Source organism: Schistocerca nitens, chromosome 11 (genome assembly GCF_023898315.1).
Source record: "Schistocerca nitens isolate TAMUIC-IGC-003100 chromosome 11, iqSchNite1.1, whole genome shotgun sequence".
NCBI classification, from domain to species: domain Eukaryota; kingdom Metazoa; phylum Arthropoda; class Insecta; order Orthoptera; family Acrididae; genus Schistocerca; species Schistocerca nitens.
The window spans coordinates 128,403,204-128,423,567 of NC_064624.1; the positions used below are offsets into that span (position 1 = coordinate 128,403,204).

At 40.7% G+C, this 20,364-nt stretch overlaps 2 long non-coding RNA genes across 2 annotated transcripts in view; both read right to left on the minus strand.

The window, feature by feature from the left end:
- Window positions 1–2,436: 2,436 nt before the first annotated feature.
- LOC126213555 (uncharacterized) overlaps window positions 2,437–20,364 on the minus strand; it is a 136,141-nt gene continuing 118,213 nt past the window's right edge. The window contains exons 2-4 of the long non-coding RNA XR_007541258.1: window positions 7,158–7,224; window positions 3,876–3,954; window positions 2,437–3,719 (exon numbers count right to left, since the gene is read on the minus strand). This is a non-coding gene — a long non-coding RNA (uncharacterized LOC126213555). The remainder of the gene's footprint in view (window positions 3,720–3,875; window positions 3,955–7,157; window positions 7,225–20,364) is intronic.
- Window positions 14,451–19,037, minus strand: LOC126213553 (uncharacterized). Its single transcript, XR_007541256.1, has 5 exons — window positions 18,922–19,037; window positions 18,582–18,848; window positions 18,332–18,469; window positions 17,936–18,230; window positions 14,451–14,549 (listed from the first exon to the last, which is right to left on the minus strand). It is a non-coding gene; the product is annotated as an uncharacterized LOC126213553 (long non-coding RNA).

A 20,364-nucleotide genomic window follows, 5' to 3' on the forward strand; every position in this document is an offset into this window, starting at 1 on the left:
CTATGCGGTGGACAGCTCCAAAGAAGGCAAGGAAGGTGCCATTGGCTGGAAAGATCATGGCATCGGCGTTTTGGGATGCGAAAGGAATTTATTTGATTGACTGTCTCGAGAAAGATAAAACCGTAACTGGAGAATACAACTCTCAGCTTGTAATAGAACTGGATAGAAGCATTTGTGCAAACAGACATGACCTGAGGAAGAAAAAACATCATTTCCCTTCAGGACAATGGACCTGTCCACAAAAGTGTCTTGGCCATGAGGAAACAGAGATTTGCACTGTCAAGTGCTTGAACAGCCGCCATATTCTCCAGATTTGGCTCCTTCAGGTTTCCATTTATTCTCAAAACTGAAGAAATTCCTCACTGTTCAGCTCTTTTTGGCCAGTTGAGAATCAGCTGTAGATGAATACTTGGCAGCAGTTCTGGAGAAACACTACAGAGAAGGGATAGCGGCATATGTTTTGAGGAAATTTTGTTGAAAAACAAATCTTCTTTGAAAGCACACACGAGTCATACGAGAAATTGAAGGCAATGAGAGAAATTGAAGGAAACCTTGTCGCAAAGGAAATATGAAAGTATGGACTGGGGAACAACGATCAAAAACCCATAACAGAGTTACAGTTTTTTATTGGTGGAGGATTCTTCACTGGAAAACATGGAAAATGTGAAAATGTTGTATGCATTGATAACGAACAGCATCGTGGTGTTTAAGATAATGGTATGAATGAGAAGTGAGTTTGAAAGTATTGAGGTTCTTTTTGAATTAATTGATACAGTGAACTATTCTCAGGGATAAGCAGTCATTTCTTGAAACTCTAATTTGTGACTATTTTCAAACAGTTAATTCCATTCTCATTCTTGTCCTGATGTGAATATTTTTCTGTTTCTGAATGGAAGGCAGATTAATGGACTTGTATCTGTGAGACATGAATGCCTAATTATTTCACAAAAGATCGTGAAAAGAGTTATGTTTTATTATACCCATGATGGATGTGAAATGAACATGTTCAGTATTGAAGTTAAAATGTAGGTTCAGCCACTAGTGATGCAAAAGTACTATTTTCTTTTCAACTATTGCTTTTCTACTGAGAGTTACTTAGGTTAGGTTAGGTTAGTAGTGTTTAACGTCCCGTCGACAACGAGGTCATTAGAGACGGAGCGCAAGCTCTGTTTAGGGAAGGATGGGGAAGGAAATCGGCCGTGCCCTTTCAAAGGAACCATCCCGGCATTTGCCTGAAACGATTTAGGGAAATCATGGAAAACCTAAATCAGGATGGCCGGAGACGGGATTGAACCGTCGTCCTCCCGAATGCGAGTCCAGTGTGCTAACCACTGCGCCACCTAGAGTTACTTATCCAGAACTTCAACTTTTCAAAACTAAGAATAAATGTATAAGAGAGTGTATATGCAGATACATTAGTATCTTTTGTGTTAATGTAGTCTGAGAAAGTTATAATTGAATTTTTCAAACAGGAAGAGCAAATTTTGGGAATTTTAACTTATGGAAGGCAAGAAATAAATAATAAATATTAACCTTATTATTGCACTTATTGTGTTTCAATTACCACCAAAAATCATAATTGGAATCACTCTCAAAAATTCTAGTGAACAAAGATTGGCATGAAAAAACCTTGTACTGCAAAACTATATCACGTAGCACAAAGCAAAAGCTCAAAGGTTCTGTAACTTTTACAACAGTTTTAAGTTTAGGCAATGAAGAAATTTCCACTCAGTTAATTTACTTCCTTGAGTAGTCACTCATTTGGTATGAGCAACATTTGGTTGTAGTTTTGAAGCTAAAGACCTAGAACAGTACTGCACCAATCTTGCTGTGGAGGACATAATTAACTCTCCTGCCGCAAGGTGGAATATCAGTGCACATGGTACAAGACCATGTCATATATGACAGCTAAAAAACTGTTTTCCCCATTTGGTTTACATACATACATTGGTTTACATAAATACATGTTAAAGAAAATATGTCTATTTGCATAATGTACAAAATTTTATTTAATTAGGAGGAAACTGTTTGTTTTATTTTTTAAAAACAATTTTTTTTATTTGTATTTATTTAAACACATACATGATGGACAAATCACTTTCTTATGCCCACCACAAACACTTTCCTTGCACTTGGGTGCATAGGGACTTCCTCTTTGATTATTTTTCCATACACAAAAGTAAAATTTCCCTGCCCTTGCAGGTGTTGCTGGGGTGCATATTCAGGCCATTTCTATACATAAGGTGGTGTATATTTCTCCTCTCAGTGTTTTACTAATGTGGGGATTTATCATCATGTTCTTCACGTGTGGCGTAACAGATGCAAAAGAAAGTGTCTCTTGCATTATGTTCTCATGGTATATTTAGCTTGTAGATTATGTAGGCATTTACTGCTGCTGCATCTAAAATGCCACAGAAGTATCACATAAGCCAGTGATTTGCCCATTGTTTTGATGGATTTTGCATAACTTTACTTATCAAAAACATTCATGCCCTCTTTAGTCCAATTATAGAATTCAACTACGGCAGGTTTCTGGATGTTTTTCATCAGTTTCGTCAATGAAATGCATGGATGATATGAGGACTACAATTTTATTTTTCTTCAGAGAGAAAGAAACAAGCACCTTCAGATCATTATACAGAAATTTTGAAGAATTCTTATTATGACCTTTGGATTTATCATGGATGGTGGGAGTTATTTTTTGCTCTTCTGGAGTGTACTGACTAAAGTGAGTTTTCTTTTATTTAATTCTTCAATGAATTCACAAGAGGATAACCAGTTGTTGGTGCTGTTGGTTCCTGCCTGTGTCTCAGTAAGCTTTAGAACATTCTGTGTTTGCAAGAGCAAGATACTTTCAGGTCTGTTCTCCCTGCCAACTTAAGGAATCCCACCGCAAAAAATAAAACATTCGCGCATCCCATATTGCAATGATCTGAAGACCATATTTATGTGGCATTTGGGATATATAAGGGTATGTGCTGCCACAGCTCAAAAAGGTCGCATCAATATTCTGAAGGGCTGTAGTATTCTGAACAATTCTGATTGAACAAATTTTAAAATTCCAGGAATGTGGCAAATTTGTCGCTTTCTTTTCTAAGATCCGTTGTAGTTTTTGTATCAAAATGTACTGCTCCGAGTAGAAATTAATGTTTCTTTTCAACTTCCATACAGCTGGGCTATATACTGGAGAATACATGTCTGTTAAAGTCAATCTAGAATATTTAAGAACCCCAGACATGAACAACAAGCCTACAACAGCTTTGATTTCTGTTGACTCACTTCTACCAATGTCCTACTATGTTATCTTGTACTTCTCTGCTTTACAGTCAGTTTCTTCGTCGGTGTATTTCACCGATAGGTCAGTCCTTCCCTCAGTGATAAATAGCAAAAAGATTTCACTGTCTTTGGCAAGGCCTTTTGCCCTGATTTCAAGTCCAGGAAGATGGGTAATTACATTTTTAGTGGAATAAATACAAACATACATAGAATAAATAGTTTTAAAATCTTGCTTGAGTTCTATATTTCACAGTCACTTGTGGAAAAAGTTTCATCTCCAGAAAAATCTGCAGATCATCTTCATCGTGTAAGATTCCATTGCTCGTCTCATTACACCAGCCGCCGATACTTTTGCATTCGGCCTGTATCTTCAGCCTGTTGCTGTAACAGTTCTTCACAGATTTCATCCTCCATAGTAAACAGTTGATATTCTGCCATAGAACCTGCAAAAAAAGGTAAACAATAATGAAAGGGCCTTTAGGCTTTTACCACATCACGAAAAATGATAGTGTAGATCACGTGGGGGTAACTGACACCGGGGGCAGAGTGTGCCCTGACAGTACCTAAATTATGCGACAAATTAAATGTCAACAACTTACCTTTCCGTGCCAGTGTCTTGTGAACTGCTGCCCGATAGGCTACTTCAAAGTCATAGCTCCTCAACACCTGCACTGTTTCCTGAACAAACGAAAACAAACAGGACATGTTGGATATGCCTTTTGGTAGGATGGTTAATAATAAGAGGCAAACTCCCGTCTAGGCAGGATACCCACTCTTACACTGAGAATTCCAGGTGTTATTAAGAAGTTCCTGGTAAATTGAGGATGGGGGGAGGTGGAGGGGGGGGGGGATGGGAGGGATATGCAGCGTTCCATATATATAAGAAAAAATAGAGATGCTGTGACTTACCAAACGAGAAAGCGCTGGTAGATAGAGACAATAAAAAACACAAAAACACACACACGAATTTCAAGCTTTCGCAACCCATGGCTGGTTCATCAGGAAAGAGGGAAGGGGAGGGAAAGACGAAAGGATGTGGGTTTTAAGGGAGAGGGTAAGGAGTCATTCCAATCCCGGGAGCGGAAAGACTTACCTTAGGGGGAAAAAGGGACACACACACACACACACACACACACACACACACACACACACACACACACACACACACACACACACACATATATATATATACAGACACAGGCAGACATATGTAAAGGCAAAGAGGTTGGGCAGAGATGTCAGTTGAGGCGGAAGTACAGAGGCAAAGATGTTGTTGAATGACAAGCGATGTACGAGGGGTGGCAACTTGAAATTAGCGGAGGTTGAGGCCTGGTGGGTAACGGGAAGAGAGAATATATTGAAGGGCAAGTTCCCATCTCCAGAGTTCTGACAGGTTGGTGTCAGTGGGAAGCATCCAGATAGCCCGGACAGTGTAACACTGTGCTAAGATGTGCTGGCCATGCACCGAGGCATGTTTAGCCACAGGGTGATCCTCATTACCAACAAACACTGTCTGCATGCGAATGGACAGTTTGTTGCTGGTCATTCCCACATAGAAAGCTTCACAGTGTAGGCAGGTCAGTTGGTAAATCACGTGGGTGCTTTCACACGTGGCTCTGCCTTTGATCGTGTACACCTTCCGGGTTACAGGACTGGAGTAGGTGGTTGTGGGAGGGTGCACGGGACAGGTTTTACACTGGGGGCGGTTACAAGGGTAGGAGCCAGAGGGTAGGGAAGGCGGTTTGGGGATTTCATAGGGATGAACCGAGAGGTTACGAAGGTTAGGTGGACGGCAGAAAGACAGTCTTGGTGGAGTGGGGAGGATTTCGTGAGGGATGGATCTCATTTCAGGGCAGGATTTGAGGAAGTCGTATCCCTGCTGGAGAGCCACATTCAGAGTCTGGTCCAGTCCCGGAAAGTATCCTGTCACAAGTGGGGCACTTTTGGGGTTCTTTTTTCCTTCCTTTTTTCCCCCTAAGGTAAGTCTTTCCGCTCCCAGGATTGGGATGACTCCTTACCCTCTCCCTTAAAACCCACATCCTTTCAGCTTTCCCTCCCCTTCCCTCTTTCCTGATGAAGCAACCTTGGTATGCAAAAGCTTGAAATTTGTGTGTGTGTTTGTGTGTTTTTTATTGCGTCTATCTACCAGCGCTTTCTTGTTTGGTAAGTCACAACATCTTTGAATTTTAAAATTTATGATTGATAAAACTCAATAACTGTGAGATTTTATGAAAGACCTGAAATTTCCTCAGGTTTCCCAGATTTTAGCAGTTAATATGTAATTCCCTGAGATTTCCAGGTGTTCCAGAAGAATCACCAGCCTGTCTGTCCCAGGCAACAGCCAATGTCACAGCTAACAAGTAAGCATTCTTCGTGTGCTGACCGCACCTGTTCTACAAATATATATTGTAGAATTACAAGGGTGAGTCAAATGAAAATCTTAAATTTGTAATAACAAATCGAAATTTCGCGCCGTTATCCTGTAACTTGGTAAGCGTGCCACAAACAGCTTGGAGAATGGCCTGTAGGTGGCAGCATAGTGCAGATGCACGCATACCATCGTAGTAATAGTATAAAGATGGCCGCCCCACTTGCAACTTGCACCATGGAAGAACAGCGTTCCGTTATTCGGTTTTTGCGTAGGGAAGGTGTGAAACCTATTGAAACTCATCGACGAATGAAGGTTCAGTACGGTGATGCATGTTTGTCACAGCAGCAAGTCTACGAATGGAGTAGGAAGTTGGTGTGACTTCAGTGGAAGATGCTCCTCGTCCAGGTCAGGAGCAATGAGTTGTGACTCCACAGAACATTGCAGCAGTGAAGCCATAGTGAAAGATTAGTCATGGGTCAGCACACCACACTGTGCATGATGTGCTCCAGTTTCACAAAGTGTCTGCAAGGTGGGTGCCACGGCAGCTGACTCCTGAAATGAGAGAACGACGTGTTGATGCTCGTGAAGAACTTCTTCAGTGCTTTGAACGAGAAGGTGATGGCTTCCTTGCAAGAATCGTTACTGGGGACGAAACCTGGGTTCACTTCCACCAACCGGAACCGAAGGGAGCGAGCAAGGAATGGTGCCATTCCTCATCACCAAAACCAAAGAAGTTTCGAACACAACCACCAGCATGGAAGGTTATGCTGACTCTCCTTTGGGACAAAAAAGGCGTCATTTTGGAGCGTTACATGCCTAGAGGGACCACTATCACCAGTGCATCATACACAGATCTCCTAAAAAATCATCTGCGGCCTGCAATCAAATCAAAGCGACGTGGATTGCTGTCAGCAGGTGTCCTTTTGCAACATGACAATGCAAGGCCCCACACTGCCCGTACAACAGTTGCAACAATCACAGACCTGCATTTTGAGTGTCTTCCTCATCCACCATACTCACCAGACCTTGCCCCAAGTGATTTCCATATGTTTGGACCACTCAAAGGCGCAATGGGAGGTAAGATGTTCCTTTCTAATAAAGAGATACGCCACACAGTGCATGAGTGGTTGCGTGGAGGACTTGCATTGAGTGTAGGGAAGATTATGTTGAAAAGTGATACAGCTTTGTACCACTTCTGCACAATAAATAATATTTTAAAAAATATTTAAGGTTTTCATTTGACTCACCCTCATATTCACCTGCTCAGTGGTAATACTTTAATCATTTAGTGCAAAGCCTAACAATGCTGTACCTTGCCTGCATTTTCTCATTTTACTCTAGGGGAACATTAAGTAACTGTGAATCTGTCATCTGTGTACCCACCAGAGTCGAATTCTCGATGTTGTTATGAGGAGACACATGGTGGTTATCCATCACATTACTTTCACCACAACTGTGCCACAGTACAACAAAGCCTCATAGTCTACAGTCACATAAATTGTTTAATTACCTGTCGATTCAGATCCTTCAGCAATTCTGTTTTACTGTCACACTGGATGGGTAAACCTGGACCTGTGCTAAAAGAAATAATAAATCTAATGAGTGCATTTAACTTGTCATGATCTCTATATACCACACTGCAGAAAAATATCAAAAAATGCACTCATTTAGAACTAATTACTGTTTCTCAGTAAGCATTTTTCCTCCAAGAGAAATTCTTGGTGATGCTAAGTCATTGAGGTTCATATTACTGAGACTGAACATAAAATTATGTGAACAATTAAATGACAACATATCCGAAAATTTATTAAGATCTTACAAAGCCTTCTCTGTGAACTGCTATTTTCACTCATAATTTCTGGTTGTTGTTTGTCTGTATAGACCCATTTTATCTACAACCCTCCGGCACTTCTAGGTGATGGAGGGTACCTTGTACCACGATAAAGTCATTCCTTTTCTTGTTCCACTTGCAAATGGAGCAAAGGAAAAATGACTGTTTATAAGCTTCCATGTAGTAGTAATAGTTTTTGTTATTGTGATGGTCTTCAGCCCAAAGCCTACACTGATGTAACCCTCCACACTACTCTATCCCGTGCAAGTGTCTTCACCTCTGAAAAACTACTGCAACCTACATCCTTCTGAACCTGCTTACTGTATTCTTCTCTTGGTGTCCCTCAACAATTTTAAGTCCCACTCCTCACCCCACACTTCCTTCCAATAAAAAATCGGTGATCCCTTGATGTCCCAGAATGTGTCCTATCAACTGATCCTTTCTTTTAGTCAAGCTGTGCCACAAATTTCTTTTCTCCCCATTTCTTTTAGTACCTTCTCTTTAGTTATATGATCTACCACCTAATTTTCAGCATTTTTCCGAAGCTCTACATTTCAAAAGCTTCTATTCTCCTCTTGTCTAAATTGTTTATCATCCATTGTTCACTTCCATACATGGCTACACTCTATACAAATACTCTCAAGAAAAGAGCCGTGCGGGCTAGCCGCATGGTCTCAGCTGCCTTGCCACAGTTCGTGCGGCTCCCCCTGTCGGACGTTCGAGTCCTCCCTCGGGCATGGGTGTGTATCTTGCCCTTAGCATAACTTAGTTTAAGTAGTGTGTAAGCTTAGGGATCAATGGCATCAGCAGTTTGGTCCCATAGTATCTTACCACAAATTTCCAAATTTTGAGAAAAGACTTCCTAACTCTTAAATCTATATTCAGTGCTGACAAATTTCTCTTCTTCAGAAATGATCTCCTTGCTGTTGCCAGTCTAGATTTTATATCTTCTCTACTTCAGCTACTATCACATATTTTGCTGCCCAAATAATAAAACATTTACTGCTTTAACTGTCTCTTTTTCCAATCTAATTCCCTTAGCATCACTCAATTTAATTCGACTAAATTCCATTGTCCTTGTTTTACTTTTATTGATATTCATCTTATATTCTCCTTTCAAGACACTGTCCATTCTGTTCAACTGCTCTTCCAAGTCCTTTGCTGCCTCTGACTGAATTACAATGTCGTTGGTAAACCTCAAACTTTTTATTTGTTCTCCTTGAACTTGAATTCCTACTCCAAATTTTTCTTTTGTTTTCTTTACTGTTTCCTCAACGTACAGAGTGAATAACATTGGGGACAGGCTACAACCCTGTCTCATCCCCTTTTCAATCACTACTTCCCTATCACACCCCTCAACAGTGTCATAGGCAGACCTTGTTACACAGATGGGTAGTAGGGAGCAATACATTGGGTGATTAATGTGTAGAATCACTTGTTAACATTTATTACACTACTAGCCATTAAAACTGATACATCAAGGAGAAATGCAGATGATAAACACGTATTCATTGGGCAAATATATTATACTAGAACTGACATGTGATTACATCTTCGCGCAATTTCAGTGCATAGATCCTGAGAAATCACTACCCAGAACAACCAACTCTGGCCGTAATAATGGCCTCGATATGCCTGGGCATTGAGTCAAACAGAGCTTGGATGGTGTGTACAGGTGAAACTGCCCATGCAGCTTCAACACGATATCACAGTTCACCTATTGTGACGAGCCAGTTGCTCGGCCACCATTGACCAGACGTTTTCAATTGATGAGACATCTGGAGAAGGTGCTGGCCAGGGCAGCAGTCGAACATTTTCTGTGTCCAGAAAGGCCCGTACAGGACCTGCAACATGCGGTCATGCATTATCCTGCTGAAAAGTAGGGATTCGCAGGGATCGAATGAAGGGTAGAGCCACGGGACGTAACTCATCTGGAATGTAACGTCCACTGTTCAAAGTGCCATCAGTGCGAACAAGAGATGACCGAAATGTGTAACCAATGGCACCCCATACCATCACACCAGGTGATACGCCAGTATGGCGATGACGAATACACGCTTCCAATGTGCGTTCACCACGATATCGCCAAACACGGATGCGACCATCACGAAGCAGTAAACAAAACCAGGATTCATCCGAAAAATGGACGTTTTGACATTTGTGCACTCAGGTTCATCATGGAGTACACCATCGCAGGCGCTCCTGTCTGTGATGCAGGATAACTGTAGCCACGGTCTCCGAGCTGATAGTCCATGCTGCTGCAAACGTCGTCGAACTGTTCATGCAGATGGTTGTTGTCTTGCAAACGTCCCCATCTGTTGACTCAGGCATCGAGACGTGGCTGTACGATCTATTACAGCCATGCGGATAAGATGCCTGTCATCTCGACTGCTAGTGATACGAGGCTGTTGGGAACCCACCGATTCCATATTCTGCTGACAGTCATTGGATCTCGACCGATGCAAGCAGCAATGTCGCGATACGATGAACCGCAATTGCGATAGGCTACAATCCGACCCTTATCAAAGTCGGAAACGTGATGGTACGCATTTCTCCTCCTTACATGAGGCATCACAACAACGTTTCACCAGGCAACGCCGGTCAACTGCTGTTTGTGTATGAGAAATCGGTTGGAAACTTTCCTCATGTCAGCACGTTGTAGGTGTCGCCACCGGCGCCAACCTTGTATGAATGCTCTGAAAAGCTAATCATTTGCATATCACAGCATCTTCTTCCTGTCGGTTAAATTTCGCGTCTGTAGCACCGTGGTGTAGCAATTTTAATGGCCAGTAGTGTACCTAATATTACGAATACTAAGACCCAAAATACACATACATAAATTACAGAGTCTGGCTCAACAGCTTCCATTAATGCAGTTAGCAGCTGCCTTCAGTGTTTGATAACAAATGCTCATCCACAGCTTACAGGCTGTCAGTTAAGGCTGACACTTCTTCAGCACCTAAAGAGCACTGAGTGCAGCCAACTGCAGGTGGTGGCTCACGTCGGTACCGATGGTGTGTGTCGCATTGGATCGGAGGAGATTGTCTCTGGTTTCGAACGGCTAACAGAAGAGATGAAGGCTGCCAGTCTTGCTTGTGAGGTGAAAGTAGAGTTCACTCTTTGCAGCATAGTAGACAGGATCGATTGCGGATATTTGGTACAGAGCCGAGTGGAGGGTCTGAGTCAGAGTCTCAGAAGGTTCTGCGACTGTGTTGGCTGCATATTCCTCGACTTGCGCCATAGGGTGGTTGAGTTTTGGGTTCTACATCTACATATATACACCGCTAGCCACCAAGCGGTGTGTGGCGGAGGGCACAATTCGAGCAAAAATCCTCCGTTAGCGAGGATACGTGCATCCACCCTCCGACGGATAGAATCCCTGATGGGCTGATGCAGCCCTGGAGAATGGCGTATTGCATCACAGCCGTCCACAATACGAGCACGAAGAGTCTCTACATACATTTGGTACCGGGGTTGCGTAGACAAGAGCTTTCAAATGCCCCCATAAATGAAAGTCAAGAGGATTGAGGTCAGGAGAGCGCGGAGGCCACGGAATCGGTCCGCCTCTACCAATCCATCGATCACCGAACCTGTTGTCGAGAAGCGTACAAACACTTCGACTGAAATGTGCAGGAGCTCCATCGTGCACGAACCACATGTTGTGTCGTACTTGTAAAGGCACGTGTTATAGCAGCACAGGTAGAGTATCCCGTATCACGTGGTATCACGTAACATTCCGCCAGTGCAGATGGTATTTGCTTTGTGATACATTAACCGTGTTAAAATGGACCGTTTACCAATTGCGGAAAAGGTCAATATCGTGTTGATGTATGGCTATTGTGATCAAAATGCCCAACGGGTGTGTGCTATGTATGCTGCTCGTTATCCAGGATGACATCATCCAAGTGTCCGGACCGCTCGCTGGATAGTTACGTTATTTAAGGAAACAGGAAGTTTCACCGCGACCTGCAACCAATGATGATGCCCAAGTAGGTGTTTTAGCTGCTGTCGCGGCTAATCCGCACATCAGTAGCAAATTGCGCGAGAATCGGGAATCTCAAAAACGTCGGTGTTGAGAATGCTACATCGACATCGATTGCATCCGTACCATATTTCTATGCACCAGGAATTACATGGCGATGACTTTGAACGTGGTGTACAGTTTCGCCACTGGGCACAAGAGAAATTATGGGACGATGACAGATTTTTTGCACACGTTCTATTTAGCGACGAAGCGTCATTCACCAACAACAGTAACGTAAACCGGCATAATACGATTGGGCAACGGAAAATCCACGATGGCTGCGCCAAGTGGAACATCAGCGACCTTGGCGGGTTAATGTATGGTGCGGCATTGTGGGAGGAAGGATAATTGGCCCCCATTCTATCGATGGCAGTCTAAATGGTGCTATGTATACTCATTTCCTACGTAATGTTCTACCGATGTTACTACAAGATGTTTCACTGAATGACAGAATGGCGATGTACTTCCAACATGATGGATGTCCGGCACATAGCTCACATGCGATTGAAGCGGTATTGAATAGCATATTTCATGACAGGTGATTTGGTCGTCGAAGCACCATACCGTGGCCCGCACGTTCACCGGATCTGACGTCCCCGGATTTCTTTCTGTGGGGAAAGTTGATGGATATTTGCTATCGTGATCCACTGACAACGCCTGACAACATGCGTCTGCGCATTGTCAGTGCATGTGCGAACATTACAGAAGGCGAACTACTCGCTGTTGAGGGGAATGTCGTTACACATATTGCCAAATGCCTTGAGGTTGATGGACATCACATTGAGCATTTATTGCATTAATGTGGTATTTACAGGTAATTACGCTGTAACAGCATGCGTTCTCAGATATGATAAGTTCACAAAGGTACAGGTATCACATTGGAACAACCGAAATAAAATCTGTGTTATACATATGCTCCTAGAGGAAAAAGACGGAATAATTGGTATCCTTCCCTCGAGTTATTAAAGAAATACTTTTGTATATATAAATGGAAACAGTGATTACAGAATACATCCATGATCCTGCTCTTTGGGACGAGGTCATACTCGATGACAATATAGAAATAATTATAGGAAGTTCATCAACGAGCAAATAATAAAGGTGACATATAAGCATTACTAAGCATAATTTTATAGGTCGTCGCCCACAAAATTTCAAACTTGTGACTGCCAAAAAGTCGTAGAAAAAGCGACCGCAAAACGAGAGTGCCAAAAAGTCGCCAGAATTTTGCGAAGAAGTAGCCAGTGGCCGCCAAAAAGTGTCCGCTATCTTTTGGCCGGAAAGATGCAGGTTTGTCCCACATCAGCGACCTTTCTTAAAGTCGCCGAAATTTCGCAAAAAGTGCTCACAGAGAAGCGGTCGGTTTGTTTTGCTCAAAAGATGCGGGTTCAGGAAGCACCACTTTTGCCATAAAGTCACTAAAATTTCGCAGACAAATATGTCTGCCTGTGAGATGTCTGCTTGTGTCTGTTTATGTGTGGATGGATATGTGTGTGTGTGCAAGTGTATACCCGTCCTTTTTTCCCCCTAAGGTAAGTCTTTCCGCTCCCGGGATTGGAATGACTCCTTACCCTCTCCCTTAAAACCCACATCCTTTCGTCTTTCCCTCTCCTTCCCTCTTTCCTGATGAGGCAACAGTTTGTTGCGAAAGCTTGAATTTTGTGTGTGTGTTTGTGTTTGTTTGTGTGTATCGACCTGCCAGCGCTTTCGTTCGGTAAGTCACATCATCTTTGTTTTTATATATATATCTAAAAACAAAGATGATGTGACTTACCAAATGCAAGTGCTCGCAGGTCGACAGACACACAAACAAACACAAATATACACACAAAATTCAAGCTTTCACAACAAACTGTTGCCTCATCAGGAAAGAGGGAAGGATAGGGAAAGACGAAAGGATGTGGGTTTTAAGGGAGAGGGTAAGGAGTCATTCCAATCCCGGGAGTGGAAAGACTTACCTTAGGGGGAAAAAAGGACGGGTATACACTCGCGCACACACACACATATCCATCCATACGTATACAGACACAAGCAGACATATTTAAAGACAAAGAGTTCATATATATATATCCCCTCCTTCATGTGAAGAGTATTCCCGTAATAATAGCTAATAGCATACCAAGAACATGAGGGTGTCACAGTGGAGATTTGTTTTCTGGTACAGCAAGACTTACTTTCAATAGGTGTGGTAGCAGTGCATTCCCATAGGATAACAGAATATTATGTCCTCCAGGAATCACATTGGGTACACCACTTACAGCATAAACTGTACAGCAACTACAATGTTTTGTGAGCAAGTAATACCAGTCAGTATCTTTAATTTTAACATAAGTCTTGACTCCCTTAATTACCTGCTTATACATGTGCTTGTACTACAGGTTATTGGTAAAGCAAATACTTATTGAATAGGTCTTCACACTTTTAATACTTAGCAGAAATTCTGAAAAAAGTAAATTCTTTTATTATTGTATCACCTCTATGGTGAATTAAGAGGTACTGACTGGTTTCGTTGAACATTTAATAGAAGCCTTCTTTTTACCTGCTCTTGATAAAGAGCCATTCCAAGTTCTGTACATTACAATCTCTCGCATTTTTCTGTACACTAATATTTATTCTTCTAAATGGTAAATATTGCATTCAGACATTGTTGGTATTAAAGGTAATTCATGAAATAAATTATATTTAAACCAGAAAATTATAGGTTCCACATGACACATGAAAAGTACCTTGTTACACACATGTATGTACAGATTCCAAAATGTCTGTGAATTTGAGTTACAAACTTTTTTAAATAGAAATATGAAGATCACAATACTTTGGGTCTGCAATAACTCAAACGTAAAATACCTTAGTTCCCTATGGGAAACTTTGTTCTTTATGTGACTCGAGCAACTGCTTTCACTCTTAATGGAAAGCTAAATGGTTTATGTTACTTGCAAAAAGTGTAACCATTGTTACATAATTTCTGTGAAGTAAGATTCCTTAATGTTAATTCCTTCCTTTGTCATCGTAACTTGATAATTTCAGTTCCATATGTGACATATAACCTAAAAAAATGAAATGCTGTTATTACCATGACCAAACAAAATCTTTTTAACATGTAGTACACAGTTCAAATCAGCAAAAAGTGTAACTGTATAATTAAGGTAAATGTTGATGAAAATTAGGCATGTAACATGAATACTGAAATTTCCTAATCCGCAGCTTGTGGTCGTGTGGTAGCGTTCTCGCTTCTCGCGCCCGGGTTCGGTTCCCGGCGGGGTCAGGGATTTTCTCTGCCTCGTGATGACTGGGTGTTGTGTGATGTCCTTAGGTTAGTTAGGTTTAAGTAGTTCTAAGTTCTAGGGGACTAATGACCATAGATGTTAAGTCCCAAAGTGCTCAGAGCCATTTGAACCATTTTTTGAAATTTCCTAGATTTCCAAGTGTAACTGTAATCACTATATTCAGTACTTTGTAGTGCTAGAAAGATAATTCTATATGATTATTTGCATTCTCTTCCCCTCCCCCCTCCCTCAACACAGGAAAATATAATAGAAAGACCTCCTAGCAAAATAAAGACAAAATTCAGAAAATTAGGTTTTGCCTGAATCAGGCCCCCTTATTCTAGAATGGTTCTAAAGTAATAAGAATGCTTACGATCAATTGGAATAATGTGTTCATTCTAGGAAGTATTAAAACAAGAATTAAGAGAGTAACAATTTTATTGCTCTTATGTTGCAGAGTATCCACAAACATTACTGTTTGAAACATAGGGCCACTGCATACTCCATTAGATCACACCCATTCTGTGATTAAACTGTTTTCTTAAAGTGAAAAATTCAAGTTAACATAGTTATTGAGGGAAATATTTTCTCACACTGAAAGCTATCTGTCAAATAAGTCTCAGAACTTTTTTTTTTCATTAATTTCACACAAATTACCTGTTTTTAATGCAAGTTCATGTTTTGTAACACCAAACATCTTAAAATAAGCTTATATAATAAACAATTATAATTTTGTTACAATATCTACATAGGATGTAAAGAGTTAATTTTACTTCAATTTGATTCATCCTTTGAAGTTCATCATTATACAACAACAAATCTATGGACAAAATAGTTTTAAAAAGTCTGTCAAAATGTCACACCCATCTGCAAGAAATGTACCAATACATAATCTTTTCCAATGTGAGCACTATACATGATTAAACAATATGAGTTTATTTAACTTCTGCCTTATACTTGATTTGTTGTTTAAAATTTTCTCAGCAGGCTTTTTTCTCCATATGTTTTTAAGTGTGTACAGGAGTACAGGGCAATCTTACAAACAAGTTGAGTCTGATGTAAGTCCTCAATCCCAATTTCATAATGGTAATCATGACCAAGAGCAGGAGCAGGAGATGGGTAATCTACAAATTTAATTTTAACACAATGCAAAATCTTGGCCTGTATATATTTCTGTCGCATATCCCCAGCAATCACAAACATCTGAAACAGTTTCTGAGTATTCTACAACAGAGTACACGCAGTCACTTGTTTTAACCAATTTTCCCCAGTTAACAAAATTTACAAATGCATTTTTATTGGCCATATTGGGAAAAGCATAGAGATAAATACATTCTAATGCAGATTTAACTACTGATGGCTTCAGTATGTGAAGACAGTCTTTGCATGTGATCTGCCTTGAAAGGCGCAATGACACATACCCTGCAATATAATAGAGTATGTTTTGCTTGAAAAATGAGAACTTAAACTTATCATCAAGAATTGCACACCACTTCTCTACTTCATTTTCTGCAGCACTTTCATCACTTTCTACTGCATGCTTTGTCCGCAGCTCGTGGTCGTGCTGTAGCGTTCTCACTTCCCGGGCCCAGGGATCCCGGGTTCGATTCCCGGCGGGGTCAGGGATTTTCTCTGTCTCGTGATGACTGGGTGTTGTGTGATGTCCTTAGGTTAGTTAGGTTTAAGTAGTTCTAAGTTCAGGAGACTGATGACTTTAGATGTTAAGTCCCATAATGCTCAGAGCCATTTCAACCATTTTGAACTACATGCTTTCTTGCATGAAAATCATAAACAGGTGGCAAACAACACACATTAAAATTTGAGCAATTCCCATTCATTGCAGTGACACGGTTACTCAAGAGCAACTTTCTCATGGCACATTTGAACTGGTATGCATTTGTAATGTTGTTCCAACCACCTCTGGACTGAATGCTGGAAAAAAAAAAGCTCTATGTGGTTTTGTGACAGTTTATAAGTTAGCAAATACTTCAGAGGAGATTCAACACGAAGCATAATTGCCAGAGCTATGTGCCTGACTGATTGGATACTGAAAATTATCCCAAAAGCAAAAGTATTTCTTGCATGGAGCAGCAATGGAACACCAATGATTTTTAAGCTTTTGATATAATTTTCAGTGTCTCTGAATATACCAAGCCAATAAGATTTGTTGTCAAGTCTCAGGGGGCTCTTATACCCTTTACCTAATGGATTTCTGGAGTTCAGAATATCAAAAATCCTATTAATATAATACAAAAATTCTACTGTTGCTTCACTTCCTATAAGATTTGGATCACCAACCCTCCTCAAAAACTATATACTATCTGCCACGCTAGAACTCAAAAGTCTGTGCAGCTAATGAAACATTCATTTTTCTATTTACACTACTTATACGTTGTCCTGATTGTTGGCAAATGTCATACCTTCTTCTTGTTGTACCTTGTTCAATTTCTCAATGAAATGCCATCTAATAATGCCAGTTGGAGACTCAATAGCAGATACTTCTGCTAGAGCATTTCTGGCAAACTTAATTATATACATGCCCAGGATACAATAAACATTGTATTTTTCCACACGGTGAGGAAAGTAGCTTTTAAAATCACCCTTGGAAAAATTTAAAGTACAGCCAAGTGAACGTAAAGTGCTTATATTTACCTTACAGCCATCACATGTAACACACCAAACCCTAATGCCAGAACTATGCAGCCTCTCTAAAGCAGATTTTATCAGTGTGGCCTGATTATTTGCCTGTACACCATTGATAAAGAAATATGCAATCGGGCATTTAAATTTGCCTTTAATAGAGACAAGCATGAAAACCAGAGCCTCAGATGCCTCTATTACTTCTTTTGACTGAGGCACTTCCCCACCAAAGTCTAAAAAACCTGTGTATTGCTTAGTTCCTTGGTCCCAAACTACTTGCTTCCTAATTCCCATACTGTCTACAATTAGACATGAATCGCTGAACTGGTCCCTTACAATTGGGTTCAAATCAATGTACTTGAAAACATCTTTTAAGAAGCCAGGATCACAGTCTACACTTGCCACCCATTTGGAAATCAATGATGTATGGGGCAGAGGCATTAATTTTTGCTGGTATTCATATGCTGCTGGTGAATAAAAGTACACAGTCATAGCAAACATTTTCACATTTGTTGTGTATCTATTACCCTTTGACGAGAGAGAGGTGTTCACTACAATGCACACTAATTCCACTTGTGTTCCTTTCTGATGATTGATGTAACTTCTCAGGAAGATGCCCCTTCTCCTTCAATGAACTTATGATGTCATCAATGGAAAACACTTCCTTCTTCGAAGTTTTTCACGGACACACTTCAGTTTACGTTTTAATTAGTGCACAATGTCTGAGGAAAAAAGAAATATAATGCAAGTTTCGGTCGCCATGTCTTCCATTTCTACTTTCGACTGTATACCACAATCAATTACTGAAGAACCAACTGCACTCTGAAATAAAGAAATAATTTCGTTATATATGATTGAAATAAGGCTTGATGAAAAAATATTATAAGAAAACGATGGGGGTGTGAAAACATCCTTATACTAACGTTTTCGACACAATTCACAGCTTCTGCATTGGATAAGTGGGACATGCTTTCCACGGAAGAATTCTCATTGACAACATTCTCCCCGCAATCAGTAGCGTCTGCAATGGGAAAATCGAGCACGGATTCCATGACAGAACGCTAAAAACAAAAATATGGACCTGTATTACAACATTGCTTAGATCTACGTAGCGTACGAAATAAATTCACAAAAGTAAAAAGCACACACATAGCAAGGAAATTAATTAGCTACCTCAAATGGAGAATCATCGTTGGCACTCAAAATCGTAACAACATGTCGTCGTGGCTGTTTATTTGGTGGCATCAAATGTGTCGGAAAGTCAAAAACTGATGGCACTGCTTCGGGTTTGAGACGTTTCTTCCACGTTCCAGGGTTCACTACGTAATCATCTTGTCGGAAATGGTTTCCGCAAAGTAACTGCAAGACGTAGGATTAAAATCTTTCCGCTTCACGGAAGTAATCCACGTATTTAGTAGCTCTGGGTGCTTTAGAGGAAACCTGGTCAAAAACATCGAATTAGCAAACGCACTAAGTCTGTATTTTTATCGCATTGCATCCGTAGTCCTATTACCTGTGAAATGGTAAGTCACTCTCCTTACTCCACCGCTTCGTACAATTGAAAGCGGAACAAGAAATCACCATTTCGATAATCCATAATTCCTTATACACCGTACAGACCGAGAGAAACTTATTGCCAAGTTCGAATATGGCAGGCAATACAGACGACAGTAATCAGCTGGTAGAGCCATCTATCGGTAGGTCCGGTAGTTGAGCATCCCTCATTTCGCTAGCTTTAGACGCCTGTGACGAAAACGGCAGTTAGCTCTATACACCGTCAAATTTTTGGTTAACGTGGTACAGTTTCACAAATTGTTTTTTCGGAACGGGTTCTTAAAAGTTAACACACTACACACAATCAATGTGGCTGAAAATAGTATGTGACTGGATTACAGGTAGTCACGAACTGCAGACGGCGACAGGAGACACGGATAAAATGATCGCCATGTTATCCCCGACAGCGTTTCGAGCTGACATCTGTCGGCGACGTCGAGCAACAGTGCAGGACCGAACGGCTGTGTACTGGATCTCGCAATAAGCTGTTCAGCAGGAAAATGCTGTAAATAAGAACGATGTCCTTACCGATATCAATTACTTGTTTCCAGTTACTTCAGAAAATTTGACTAAATGTCCATATCTATGGCCATCTTGTAAGGAATGTACTTCACACCCAGCAACATTCTTGCTAATGTGTTTATTATATGTGGCAAATTGAAACTTTGGTTGTGTAGGCGGGCTGCCGCACAACATACGTGTTTCATAACCCAATTTTTGAAAGGTTCGGACAATGTTTAACCGAACCTATTGATGCAATCCAACGAGCTCGTCCGAAGTTCATGTGAGAAGTGTGTTATATTTCTTCGGGTACAGTGAGGAATCTCTTTGTAGTTTCGGAAGCTCCCTTACTCTACAGGTCTGCAGCCCCAAATCATTTTCAATCTCTTGTTTATTTTCTTTTGCAACTCATCATCTTCAGTTATTATAAATAAGACACATTCGTAGCAAGTTATTAACTTCATCAATTCGTTGTTGTACGTTACTTTAGTCATGTTCTAACTGAATTTCGGGTATACTTTGGAACTTACTATCGTACACTCTTAGTGTACTCTAGTTTTTTTAAACTAGACGCCGACAGCATAGTGTAGCCAACTGTTAGGGGCCTGCGCGTGCTCAATATTTATTGATAATAATAGTTTGTCAAACCTGCAATATACTGAAGTGACCTCACATAATCAATAATACCGATAAAAATCCTCAGTTGACAGCCTGGTTTTACAAGCTAAGATGTCAAACATTGATAATAATAGTTTGTCAAACCTGCAATATACTGAAGTGACCTCACATAATCAATAATACCGACAAAAATCCTCAGTTGACAGCCTGGTTTTACAAGCTAAGATGTCAAACATGGGAAAGGAAGAGTATGTGTTGCAGTTATATTACCTACAGCTTGCAA